Source organism: Cynocephalus volans, chromosome 13 (genome assembly GCF_027409185.1).
Source record: "Cynocephalus volans isolate mCynVol1 chromosome 13, mCynVol1.pri, whole genome shotgun sequence".
Taxonomy (NCBI): Eukaryota; Metazoa; Chordata; class Mammalia; order Dermoptera; family Cynocephalidae; genus Cynocephalus; species Cynocephalus volans.
The window spans coordinates 23,056,693-23,069,488 of NC_084472.1; the positions used below are offsets into that span (position 1 = coordinate 23,056,693).

Genomic DNA, 12,796 nt, shown 5'->3' on the forward strand with positions numbered 1-12,796 from the left:
GATAAGAATTCAAATATTTAGCACACATTTATGCAGCATAAAACAACTAAGTTAAAAAATACTGCTTTGTGGCATTCTCTAATGATTGTAAGATACTCATTAATTTCTTTCTTTATCCATGCAACAAGCACTTATTGAGTGAAATGTCAAGCCTAGTTTCAATGCTGAGGGGGAGGGTGGGGATGAGAGGAGATAGAGAATAAATAAGACAGTCTTAGCCCTTAAGGAGTATAGAATCTAGTGGAGGAGACAGATACCTACACAAATAATTTCACTGCAGTGTGACAAATGCTATAAGAGAGGTACATATTCACCTGGCTCCTAAGGCATTATTCACCACTCATCTGATGTGTTGCACACTACATAATTGTCCTCAATCCTCCACTGAGGATCTGCAACCTTTCAAAATTGAGAAGCCCCTCAAAGCAAGACCCCAGGGGGGTAAACCAGTACTCACTGTGCCTACATCATCCATCTGGGTAGACAGAATCTGCCAAATGCCCCAAGGATAGACCATCTATTTAGCAATATCATCACAGTTGTTTGAATCTTCACTTTTGACTCACTATAATAACTGATATCCAAAGTCTATTTTGCACAGTTGTGGACATTTTGAAATAAGCCCATGAAAACACAATTTTCACTCTCTATATCAGGGCTTCCCACAGTGTGTACTCTGCAGGCTTTCAAAAAATGCATTTGATTTCATGGGTTCCACCATCATTTCGTTTGGAGGGAACAAAGCAGATGTGAGAGAGGGAAATGTATTGGCAAGGATTCTAGCTGCCCAGGAAGGGACAGGAACCCCCCATATCACTTAACCACGAAGTGTGACTATCTTAAAGGAGAGAATTATAATTATTCATTGTGCAGCTTTTAGATTAATTTCAGTCTGAGCTGATCACTCTGAGACAGCTGATTGCCCCATGGCTTGTGGAACACCCATCCACTGTCCTTACACAATCTAAAGCAGCAGGGGCAGGAGGGGCTGCGGGCTGTTTGGGCACCAGGATGAAAGTCCAGGCTAAGGGGTCCGGTCTGGTAATTAGACCCTTTATTACAACTCTCAAAAGTAACACCTGGCCCGGCCACTTTCTTTAATAGCAAAATATTCCTGCCCTCTTTCAAACACTGGTACTGATCTAATAGGCTTATGTTTATAGTAACAAAAGTATAAAATACGGGTATTGAAAATCAGAGAAAACTCGCAAAACGGTTCATACTTGTGATCTGGAAGACCGTGAGATAGCCTCCAAATGTATACATGTGGGTGAGCGGATATTTTAAACACTCCTTTTCTTCCTATATGTGCCTCATTGAAATCCATGTGATGCAGCATCCTGGGGTCCCCATTTATCCATCGATTCACCGTTAGCATTGTGATAGGAAGAGAAAGTCCCCCCTTTTCCCTTATCCCTCTGCAATCAAGAAGGGGACATAACATTATAAGCAATGAGCATAGAGTTTGTGGTGTTTTAGTTTAAGGATGTGGGGAGTGGTACAAAAGGACAACTATTTCTAAGACTGTGTTTTCACACGGGGACAGAACAGTTCCAAGAACGATTCCGACTGTCTCTCTTTTTTTTTTGACAGCTGGCCAGTATGGGGATCTAAACCCTTGACCTCGGTGTTACCAGCACCATGCTCTACTGAGTGAGCTGGCTGGTCAGCCCCCAACTGTCTCTTTCAATCAAAACAAGCATGTCAATCTGTCCACACCCCAGTGTGACTGGAACATCGAATCCTTTAAGGTCTCCATTGCTGTGTGGACAGAGAACATTGATCAGTGTAACCAAAAGCTACAGCCAGAGGAATTCTCAGAATTTTCCTATGGCAATTATTTTAAGAAGCAGTTATTAAAATTATAATATTGTAATTATTATTAAAATTATTTTAAGAACAGTGGCAAACAAACTGAATGGAAATTCTGATGTACCAGTGAAAATAACTTGTAGAAAGAAAACTTTTAAAAAATTTTACATTACTTACGTCTTTTTTTTTTTTTTTTACTGATTATTAAAGTAATACAGCTCATTGCATAAAATATATCAAAGCATAAAGAAAAAAATGAATCACCAGTAACCCTCTTCCTACCCAGGTGTGAACAACTTTTTCAACTTTAAAGGTGGAGCAAATGAATCTTCCACAATCAACAAATATACTAAACTGTTCTGGTGTCTGCCCTTCATTCTAGGGGCTCCTCATCCACAGTTCCAAAGCCAGCGGTGTTCCCACTTCCTAGGCCAGCCTTCGTCTCGGGCAGAATTGATAGCCTCTATACAGGAAATGTTCAGGATCCCCAAGGAGGCTTCTGCCCGGAAATACTCTTCCAATCTGCTGTCCAGAACGAGAACTCAAGAACTTGTTGTTTCACAGTAAAATTTGGCTAAATGAAAATGTGCATTGCCTTAAACTCATTCACACTAAAATGTAAATAATGATTGCTGGTGTTTCCCGAGAGAACGGGCTTCTACAAGGAGAGTGGGGGACACCCCAGAACTCTAGGCGTCTGAGTGAGGAAGCAGGCTGGCTTCTTCTGCCATAGAAGACAGGCTGGCTCAGGAACGAGCTGTCCGACTGTCAGGCAGCCCTTCTCGTTAGTGACTCTTCTAAAGCCCAAATGGGCCTTGCCTTCACTTTGATCATGGTCATTCTTTGAATAAAAGCATCCTGTCCAGTGAAACAGAGCTATGGCAACTCTGTCACCTGGGAAAGCTGGCCTGAGACATAAAAGTCAAATCACAGACGTTATTTCCTTTCTTCTCCTTTGAAAATAGCCTCTTTTTCTACACTTGATCTTAGCCAAAAGGCCGAGAAGTGATGAAAATAGCCTCTTTTTCTCATGTTTCCCAACTGTTAAAATTGATTAAAAATCGCGGTGAGCCAATCAGGCCAAGCCGTCCAGTTTCACGTGAGAATTTCACATCTTTCCACAAGCACAGTCTTCTCATGGTTTGTTATCGTATTTGACTTAGGCCTAACTCTGGGGTCATTGAGCTCCAGATAGATTAAAACTCTTGAATTGTCTTCGAGAAACAGTCATTCTGTGTGTTTATTAAATAAAATTATCTGGTGTCTTTCAGATTCCTTTACAATGAACTAACTCCCTTGTTTCTCTGGAATTCTTTGATGTCCCAAAAAGTCTGTGACATTTACATGAACCTTTTTTAGGTTCTTCTTCCTTAGAAACAGGAAATTGACAAAAGTCCTCGTTTATTTTAGTTCCCAAAATTGGGACGGCAGATATCTGATAGATTCTAAAAATAGTAAAAGCCTTTCAGTACTGAATTTGGTCTTTACTGAAAGATTCAACAGATGTAAACAGAATCTGAAATTTGACCAAAACTCACCTGGTTAGTTTTAGAAGCATCTTCACACTCATTAATGTTCTTGGCTCTGCTAATATTATACCTGGGAAACTGCTTTATTTCTTTTCCTTCACAGAATAAATAATTATAATAACAACAAACATCTCTGACAAAAATCTACCATCCATTGAACCATCCCATTCTCTCTTCCATAACAGGAATTGGCATGTTACAGTCTATCCACCCTGTTACCTATTTTTTAAAAATAATTAATCGAGGTGAAATTCACATAACATAAACTTGCTTTAAAGTGAACAATTCAGTGGTGTTTAGTACATTCACAGTGTTGCGTGGCCACCACCTCTATCTAGTTCTGAAACGTTTCCATCATTCCAAAGTAAAACCTTCTACCCATTAAGGAGTTTCTTCCCATTTCCTTCTCCCCCCAGTCTCTGACAACAACCAATCTGTTTTCTGTCTCTATGGAGTTATCTGTGGATATTCTGGATATTTCTCACAAATGGAGTTATCTACAAGTATTCTGGATATTTCCCACAAATGTAATCATACAATAATATGTGGCCTTGTGTGTCTGGCTTCTTTCACTTAACATAATGGTTTAAAAGGTCGTCCACGTTGTAGCATGTCAGTACCACATTCCTTTTCATGTATGAATAATATCCTGTTGCATGTGTATCCAACAATTTGTTTATCTATTCAGCCACTGACGGACATTTGAGCTATTTACACCTTTTAGCTATTGTTAAGTCATGCTATTATGAATATGCATGTCCATGTACTTGCTTGAGTCCCTGTTTTCAGTTCTTTGCAGTATATACCTAGGAGTGGAATTTCTGGATTATATGGTAATTCTATGTTTAACTTTTTGAAGACCCGCCAAACTTTTTTCTGTAGCAGCTGTACCATTTTACATTCCCACCAGCGGTGTACCAGGATTCCAATTTCTCCACATCCTTACCAACACTTGTTATTTTCCTCTTTTTTTAAAAAAATTGTTGTACCTACCTGTTTTTGTAAATAAAGTTTTATCAAAACACAATCATGTCCATTCGTTTACATGTCTATGACTGCTTTTGCTATAATGGCAGAGACCCATAAATCTAAAAAATTTACTATCTGGCCCCTTAAGAAAAGTTTGCTGAACTCTGTTTTAGAAGAGTAGTCCTTCTTTTTTCTATGTCACTTTATTTCGCAGCTCACTAAAATAAGACCAAATAATATTATGGTGACCTTGGGTGAGTCAGCTTATTTCTAGTCTAAAATTTCCTTATCTGGAAAATGATAGGTTACTAGTTGATTTTCAAGTTCTTTTTTGGTTATAATAATCCATAAAGCAATATTTCCAAAATGGGTAATTTGCAGTTTATACATTCTTAAGCATTCCGCAACTTGCCCAGCTTTCTTCTGGCTTAAATTAATGGTTTCCTCCATAATTCTCTTTTGGTTTATTCATCATACAAGCAGGGAACAGTAGCCAATTCCTAGTTTGTGTTGTTCTTTCTCTGGACCAAGTTACAGTGATTTGGTGGATTGTCTTGGGAAGTATGAACAAACTGTAAAGTGAAAATTCCTAACTTTTGTACAGAGGAAAAAGGAATCCTGTTAAAACCAAACAGCATCACTAATAGTTTCTTAAACACACAGCTGTGTCCACCTTAAGACCAATTCCTCTTTCTCCAGTTCCTCAACCTGGGGAAGAAGGGCCAGGAAGAAACATCATTAAGTTGGAGACCTATAATTTGACCAGCTTGATTAGTCGTAACTCGTCAGGGTGACATGCACAGGCCAGCCAGCAAGTAAAGAGGATGTTCTGCTGGCTTGCCCATCCTGACAGCAGAGTAACTACTGCCTGCTGGGGTCAAGAGGGACCCACCAGGTCCACAGGCAACTGTTGGGAAAATGGAGTAGTTTGATCAGGCCCCCTTGCCTGCCCATCCATTTGGGGGTGGTGTGGCGCACTCTTTGTAAGAAAATTGTGTGTGTGTGATTCTGACCCAGAGGCCTGGCTTCTCACATGGGACAGGGCTCTGCAGGGCCCGGCCTGTCTGCCCAGCAGGGACGTGCCTGTACCTCCTGTGAGGTGGGATCATCTGGGTTTGACTAAGGAAGCCACACCCCCAGGCTGGGGGAACCAGGCACTGTGTGGAAGGAGGATGTCCAGCCCGGGGTGTCCCTGAGTGGCCTTACCTTTTTGATAAAACAGTGGGGGAACCAGTGTGAGTATACTGCTGCTGTCACTCCCTGGTCATCCTGACAGAAAGAACACAGGTGTTCAGGGCCCCCTGGACTGGCCTGAAAAGCTGCCAATTCCAGGGCCCTCTGGCAGACAGTTTCCCAAGGGGCACCACACCCTTGGGAAATTTCCTTAAAAATCCTTGGGTGACCAAATTTTCTTAGTCCCAGTCAGCCTGAGTCTGCCCCTAGTCCCCATGCGTTTGTCCCTCTAGGTGTAGGAAAAGGAAACCAAACTTTAAACCCATAGACAACTGCACATTCCAGAAAAGGCTCTGGTGAGGACCATGCCCCTCCCTGTGGCAGGAGGGGCTTAGGCTTTCCCTGTCCCCCTGATCTGCCAGGACCCAGGGCCTCTGGGGAGGAGGCGAGGGGAAGGTTCACTCACCAAGTGCTTTTACAGCTGCAGAAGCATCGTTCTGAGTACATGCTCCTGAAAGGACTGGAGTCTTCGCAGCTTCGGGAATCCTGGTATGTAGAATCCTGAGAAACCCAAGGTCCCCCCACATCAGCATCTGCTCCCCAGCCAGGTGGAGCCAGCCATGCAAGGCTGTACACTGACATAGCTGAGGTCACCTGAGAAGGCTGAGATCTAAGGCTGGAGGAGTCAGGCAGTGGCAGGGTGCCCCTCAAACACAAGGCTTCTTCCTCTTCCCACCCAGTGACCCCACTATGTATCCTTGGCCTTGAGGACGATGGGTGGGGAGGTCCTCTCAAGAGTGGGTAGACTCGCTGCCCAGCTGCATCCTGGGATGAGGCCCCAGTAGAACTGGGCAGACTTCCAGGCAGTAAGGAAGGATGATGGCAGACTGAAGGGCTGTGTCAGCCATGCTGAAGTCCTGTGCTGCCATTGGGGTGACAGGTGTGAGTGATGGGGGTTGCGTGGGTGTCTCAGACTCCCTCTGGCTCGGGGACACAAGTTGGGGAGAGGCTGGCAGGTGAGCTTTGTCTGGTTATTGGAAGGGCGGTTGGCAGGATGGCCAGATTTGAGGCAGAAGGACCAGCAGAAAGGATAGAAAGGCCTGGACAAGGACAAGGCCGGAGGGCCATGGCCACAGGACACAGAGGGTGGCCACAGCGAGGCTGCAGGTCCCTTCTTTGATGGAGACATGAGGTGTACAATTCTGGGTTACGGGTCCCTGTCCAGACCTGGGCTGCTGTGGGACTCTCCCTAGGGGACTGTCCTGGAGACTCATAACCAGTCTGAGAGAGAAGATGCCGTGGCTGTAAGTCGCCATCACCTGGGCAGTGTGGCCATCCCTTGCTTGGCTGCATGAGGCCTTGTGGGCAGCTGTTCACCTACCGTGCATGCTGTGATGCTGATTTGTCATGAGCTGGACCAGTGCCCAGGAGGCGTCCTCCTCATCTAGGTACATGAGCAGGATGGCAGCAATGTAGCTCAGTCCCTCGCTGTAGCCCACCTCCTGCGAGAGCCAAAGTCACCATGCAAGGTTGTGCTGAGATAGCTGAGGTCACTTGGGATGGCTGAGGTCAAATGGGAGGACTGAGGTTGCCAGGGAGTGCTTTGGTCAGTTGTGAGGGCTGAGGTCACCTGGGAGAACTGAGGTCACCTGGGAGGGCTCAGGTCAGCTGGGAAGGCTGAGAATACCTGAGAAGACTGAATGAAGGTAACCTGAAAGAGTTGATGTCACATGGGAGGCTAAGGTCATTTAGGAAGGCTGATGTGAACTAGAGGGACTGAGGTCACCCGAGAGTGCTGAGGTCACTGGGAGGGCTGATGTCACCTGGGAGAGCTAAGATCAACCAGGAGGGCTGGTAAAATCTAGAGGGACTGAAGTCACGTGGAAGGACTGAGGTCACCTGAGAGAGCTAAGATCACCTGGGGGGTCAACTGCAGACCTGCATGTATGTGGGTCCAGCCTCTGTGCCCTTCCTGGGACACTGGGCACCAAAACTGAGCATATCCTGCACATGTCAGGTCACACGGAGCTCCTGGAGGGACTCCTGCAGTGCAGTGGCCAAGCTGGAGAGAGGCCCCCTCCCACATGCCAGGCCAGGGAGGCCTCTGCATGAGGCTCAGCCAGCACCCGTTGTCTGGATTTGCCATGAGGGATGGCTCTCACTGAGTGCCCCACACACAGAATACAGAGATGGCCCACAGGCTGCCTGGCACAGGACTGCTAAGTTCAGACCCCATGTGGGCAGGCTGGGGAGTCCTCTCAGGGGCTTTCTCTTGAAAGAGCTATCTGGAAATCGGGGGCAGAGCAATGAGCAGCTGCTCAGGAGCCCCTCCCAGGCTGCCGCACTCTGTGGGGTGCAGGGGACAGGAACTTTGATCTCCACCCAGTTTCGCATGAATCATATGGCATTTGTCAATCCACACTCATCTGATGAATGCCCACGAGGCACCTCGCTCCCCTGGAGAAGATCACTCTGGACACGAGCATCCTGTGACACTGCCAAACTCTCAGGGTTTTGGAGCAACCCCATCAGGAAGGTGTCTGTCCTTGTTCTAAGGAGTGATGGTCAGGTCCGCTTGAGAGCAGGAGCCTGGACCTACCCTCTCCATCTCAGTTTGAACTTAGAGACCTTCCTCTCTTGCTTGGACCTCTGTGAGAGCAGTGACCTCGTGCACTAACTAGGATGTCCTGGGTGCTCATGAATCCTGAATTTTCAAGAAGACACCACACTCCCTGGGACACCCAAACCAGTGACTATGGGAATGGGACCTGGAATGTCGTTGGCCAGGGATACTCACCATGTCATACACAGCAAAGGCTACCAGCACGTGGAAGAGTTCCTGCTGCCTAGGAAAGGGCGAATAGAGGGTTTTGTTGGATCAGTGCCCATGATGTTAGTTCCCTGTTGCCTAACAGACCCTGAGATGCACCTGCCCTTCCCAGTCTCCCCCCCACCCCGGGCCCTGTGCCTCCCCCTGCGGGGGTCTGGTAAGGGCAAGGGCACAGCAAGCCACTCAGGCCCAGCCCACAGCCTCACCTTGGCACCTGCCTTCAGCCTCCCTCAGGCTGCAACTAGGTGGCTCCTTTCCTGCCCCCGCCCTGCCTCTCCACATCAGACTTGTCCCCTCACTGTTTGCTCTGCCAGCTCCCTGTCACCCTTTAGTCTCCAGTTGCATGTGAAAGGCCACGAGTCCCTGGTCCTGCCGCCCTCCCATATGTCCCTACCCCAGGTCCTCCTGTCTCATGGAGAACAGTTTTCACCATGGGGCATTATTGTGTTTGCTGCTGTCATTCTCGGGAGCCAGCTGGGTTCTGGCCCCACATGCCTCAGCCCCCGGTCCAGGACTTGGTGCCTGGTAGGTGCTGGGTACATGGTGCAGGCTGCTCCCTGTGCCAGGAGAGCCCTTGGTGGCTGTTTTACCTCCCTCCTTTGGTACCCCTGCCTCTCACCTGGGACATCTTCATGTTCTTGGGGCTCCCATATTCCTTCTGGATTTCCTCATCTCCCCTGGGACCTCCACCCTCCGAAACCTCCACTTCCCCACAAGGGGCTTACTTGATGCCATAGCGGTTCCGAAACATTACATGGTTGGTGAAGGTGCAGCTGACTTCAAGGTCAATATCTTTGATCAGCTGGCAGACCATCTTGCCCTGCTCCTTCGTTCTCTGTAGGGCAGAGCCAGGAAAAGAAAGGGTCTCAGAGCATATCCAAGACTCGCTGCCATGGGCAGCAATCATACAGCACATGTGTCTGGAAAGGGAGTTTTTGCTGCAGAAATGTCCTCATGATTGTTTCCACAGCCAGGGAGGATTGCTAGAACACAGCATGGCCTTGGTGCCAATGTCACAGCCTGTACTCAGCAGTCCTGGTGAGGGTACCACCGAGGATGGCCCATCATCGATGGTCAGACCCCAGGGGCTCCTGCAGGCCCCAGACCCATGCCCCTCACACCCCTTTTAGATACATGGGGACCATGTATCTAAAAGCCTCCTGCTCCATCTCCCCAGGGACTAAGTCCTCACTTGGGGTTGCCCCCCTCCTGACCATCTGTCACTTTGCATCTTTGCACAAGGGGTCTCTCTCCACAGATGACAGCCCCTGAGCTTGCTTCCCCTGGAATGTTTTTCTCAGGACCTGTTCCCAGGGCAGCCTGGCCCCTATGCCTCAGGGCTTTCCAGAGTCAAGGAGGGCAGCTCGTGCCTGGGCTTCCACTCCCTGATGCCTGCCTGTCAGAGTGAGAGGATGGAGCTGATGCTGACCTCTGTGAAGGCTCCTGTGCTGAGCTCCCTCACTTCTCTGGAGCACCTGAGAGGAGAGTCTTACAAAGGGACAGGGGCTGCCCGGGGCTCTAGGAGAGCTGCGCCTGGGGAGTGTGCTGCTAGGTCTGTCTGCTGTAATGGCTCCCACACTCCCTCCTGCTAAAATGTCCTGGAGGAGCCCAAGCCCCACAGCCTAACACCCCCAATTTTGGACTTAGGGCTCCAGATCGGCCTCACTGATGTGCATGTTTCCCTGTTTCCACTGCTGTTTCCTTATGGAGAGGAAAAGGCCAGGTCCCTGCATCTTCTCTTGCAGCCACCCAACTTGCTAGATTAGATTTTGGAGAATCTTTTGAGTTGTCTTATGTGATAAGGTACTTAGAATGCACTTTACTGCAGATAAAGATAAATCCCTTTTGTTTGTTTGTTTGTTTAATTAAATTTCCTTTATTTTCTAGCCTAATTGTGTTAGTTAGATCTACCAAAAATTTTCTGAAATCAGGGAGGGTAGCAAAGTCCCATGTTTCTTTCTATTTGATTTTCACGGGAATGGCTTTGGGTGTTCATGGCCCTCTAATATATTTTCTATTGTTTTTTGCCCAATAGTTTAAAAAATAATATTTAGTTTATTTCTACTCAGATATTAGTTAAGGCTTTGTAAATGGCTGCTGAGTTTGATGTACCAGCTTTCTGGAATCTCCCGATACCATTCATGCCTTTTCCCTGTTACTGTGTTGATAGGATACTGAGCACCCATTGAGTCCTGCTGAAGTGAGAACAGCTTCAGGGAGAATTTGGGAGCTTTCCTCTTTCGTCAGGTCTAGAAGACCCAGGCTGAGTAGCTGCCCATCTTTAGAAGATCATGTGCACCTCAGCCATGATCAGCCCGGCCCTTGACCGATGGCGGTCTCTATCTTTTCAATCTGTACTTCGGTAGTCGTTCAAGGAAGGCTTTTCTTTTCTTCTACCTGGTTCGGTGTTGCTTGGGAACTCATAGTTTCCTCGATTTTCAAAAGTGTGTGCAGCAAGATGCAGGCAGCTCTCCGTCCTAATTTCCTTTATCCTCATCTTTCCTGTGCTCAGTGCCCCCTTTCTGCGAATTCCTCACATTTTATTCACCCTTCTTTTCTTGCATTATGCTTGGGAGGAGTTTTGTACTGAAATTGGCCTTTTCAGAAAAGCTAGTTTTGTGTGTTTTTTTTTTTTTTTTTCTCCTAGCTCTTTTGGTTTTCTGTCTTATTTCACATTTTTAAACTCCTTCTTTCTACTGTTTTGGTCCACCTGAAATTCAGGTGTCTGGGCATGGCTGGGGCAGGTGCCACGTGGTCTGGGTGCATCCTGGTCCTGTCATGGTCAGGTGTGCCCAGAGCACCCACCACGTTCAGCCCCTGCGCTGGGGGGCGGGGGCTGCACCCACCCCCTGGGTACCACTCACTCTCACAATGTGTGTAAATCCTGCTGGACGGAGATGACCTGCCTCCACCACCGCTGCCTCCTGGGACTCCTGCTCTTCTTCCTAACCTGTGAGCTTTCTGACCCTTTCAATATTGGGATGGTTTGATGATATGCTCAAAATGCTGTGACACACCTTGCTGGAAAAGGTGCAGCCTAACTCCCATTCTTTTGAGTATTAGCCGGACTTGGGGACATACTACTCATAAAGAGAATGTGCAAGAAGAGACAGAGAGAAACTTCAAGTCTGGGTTGTAGGAGACATGGCTGCAAAAAAGCAGGACAGGCATGGAGTCCCAGTACCTGGGATGTGCACCTGAGCACCCACAGGCACCGCTTTTCCCAGTAACGGCACCCAGGCTCCTGCCCACGTCAGGCCTGTGCGTGCTGTGTCTGCTCAAGGAGAGAAGGGCCACACCTGGTATTTGCCGGGTTCTCCATCTTGACCTTGTCCACACCCAGTAGAAGAGACCAGGCCCGGCCCCGCACTTGGGGGAGAATCCCCTTGTACACACGGTGAGACATCTGCAAAGAGAAGAAGGTCCTGGAGAGAGAGTCCACAGGGTGACTGTGGAGGGGGAAGGGGTGGGAATCACAGTGTGAGGATTCTGGAAGATTCCAGTGTTTGTCTTCATGGTTCCTTGGGAGAGGCTGAGTCTACCTAGAACTGGGCCTTGTCTCTTGTGAGTACAGACTAGATGAGGGTTGTGAACTGTGATCTCCATGTCTTCCCTCTTTTGGGGCCACCAGGAGGCATCCCTGTCCCTGATGTACAGGTGGCCCAAACTCTGGCATAAGATTCTCTCCCAGCAGGGTGACCCTTGCCGGGGAGTGCAGGAAAGCTGGTGAACCAGGCTTGTGGCCCTTCAGCATCAGGACAGGGTGGTGCCTGCCATCTGAGAGGCAGGTGGCACCAGTGATCAGGTGTGAACACCGCCCACCCTCACTCTGCGGAGGGTGGGCATGGGGTCCTTCACTCCCCATGTTACCTTTCGGCTGCTTTTATACTTACCCCAATGTTGAAACATCTTCAGCCATTTGTGGCATCGGGTGATTTCCTTCTGCATTTGCTGTAAAATGAGAGATGACAGACTTAGCTGAGCTGCCGCCTTTTTAGAGTGGCCCTTGGATGCCACGTCACTCTTGTGCTTGGGGTCCCTGATGGGACAGAAATGGCAAGAGCCAAACAAGGTGCAGAGGCTGGGGCTGAGACCCTCTAACTGGGTGAGAACGAGTGGCCTGGCCTGGTGAACACAGGACATTCCATCCTCAGGCCACAAACCCCCAGGCCTAGAAGGAGTGCCAGCCTCAGTGTGGGGTCCTGCTGGCCAGTGGTCAGTCACCTCTGAGTGCTTGTGCAAATCTGGGATGGGTGTGTTTGCTAATCAGCCCTGGGATGGAGTCCTGGGATCAGGAACTCAGAATCCCGGCCCATCCTGGTGACTGTGTGTTCTTCTCATGGACACCTACCCATGGCCACAGGCAGGCCAGGTTTGCCTAACAGATGACCAATCAAGCCCTGGCAGAGGGAACGGCTCTTACCTTCACCTCCTGGGTGGTGACAGGAGGAAGCTCCATCTCACTAAAGGGCAACGGAGTCAG

At 48.2% G+C, this 12,796-nt stretch overlaps 1 pseudogene; it reads right to left on the reverse strand.

Moving 5' to 3' along the window:
- Window positions 1-2,667: 2,667 nt before the first annotated feature.
- Window positions 2,668-2,822, reverse strand: LOC134362340 (U2 spliceosomal RNA; annotated as a pseudogene).
- Between the last annotated feature and the right edge of the window lie 9,974 nt (window positions 2,823-12,796).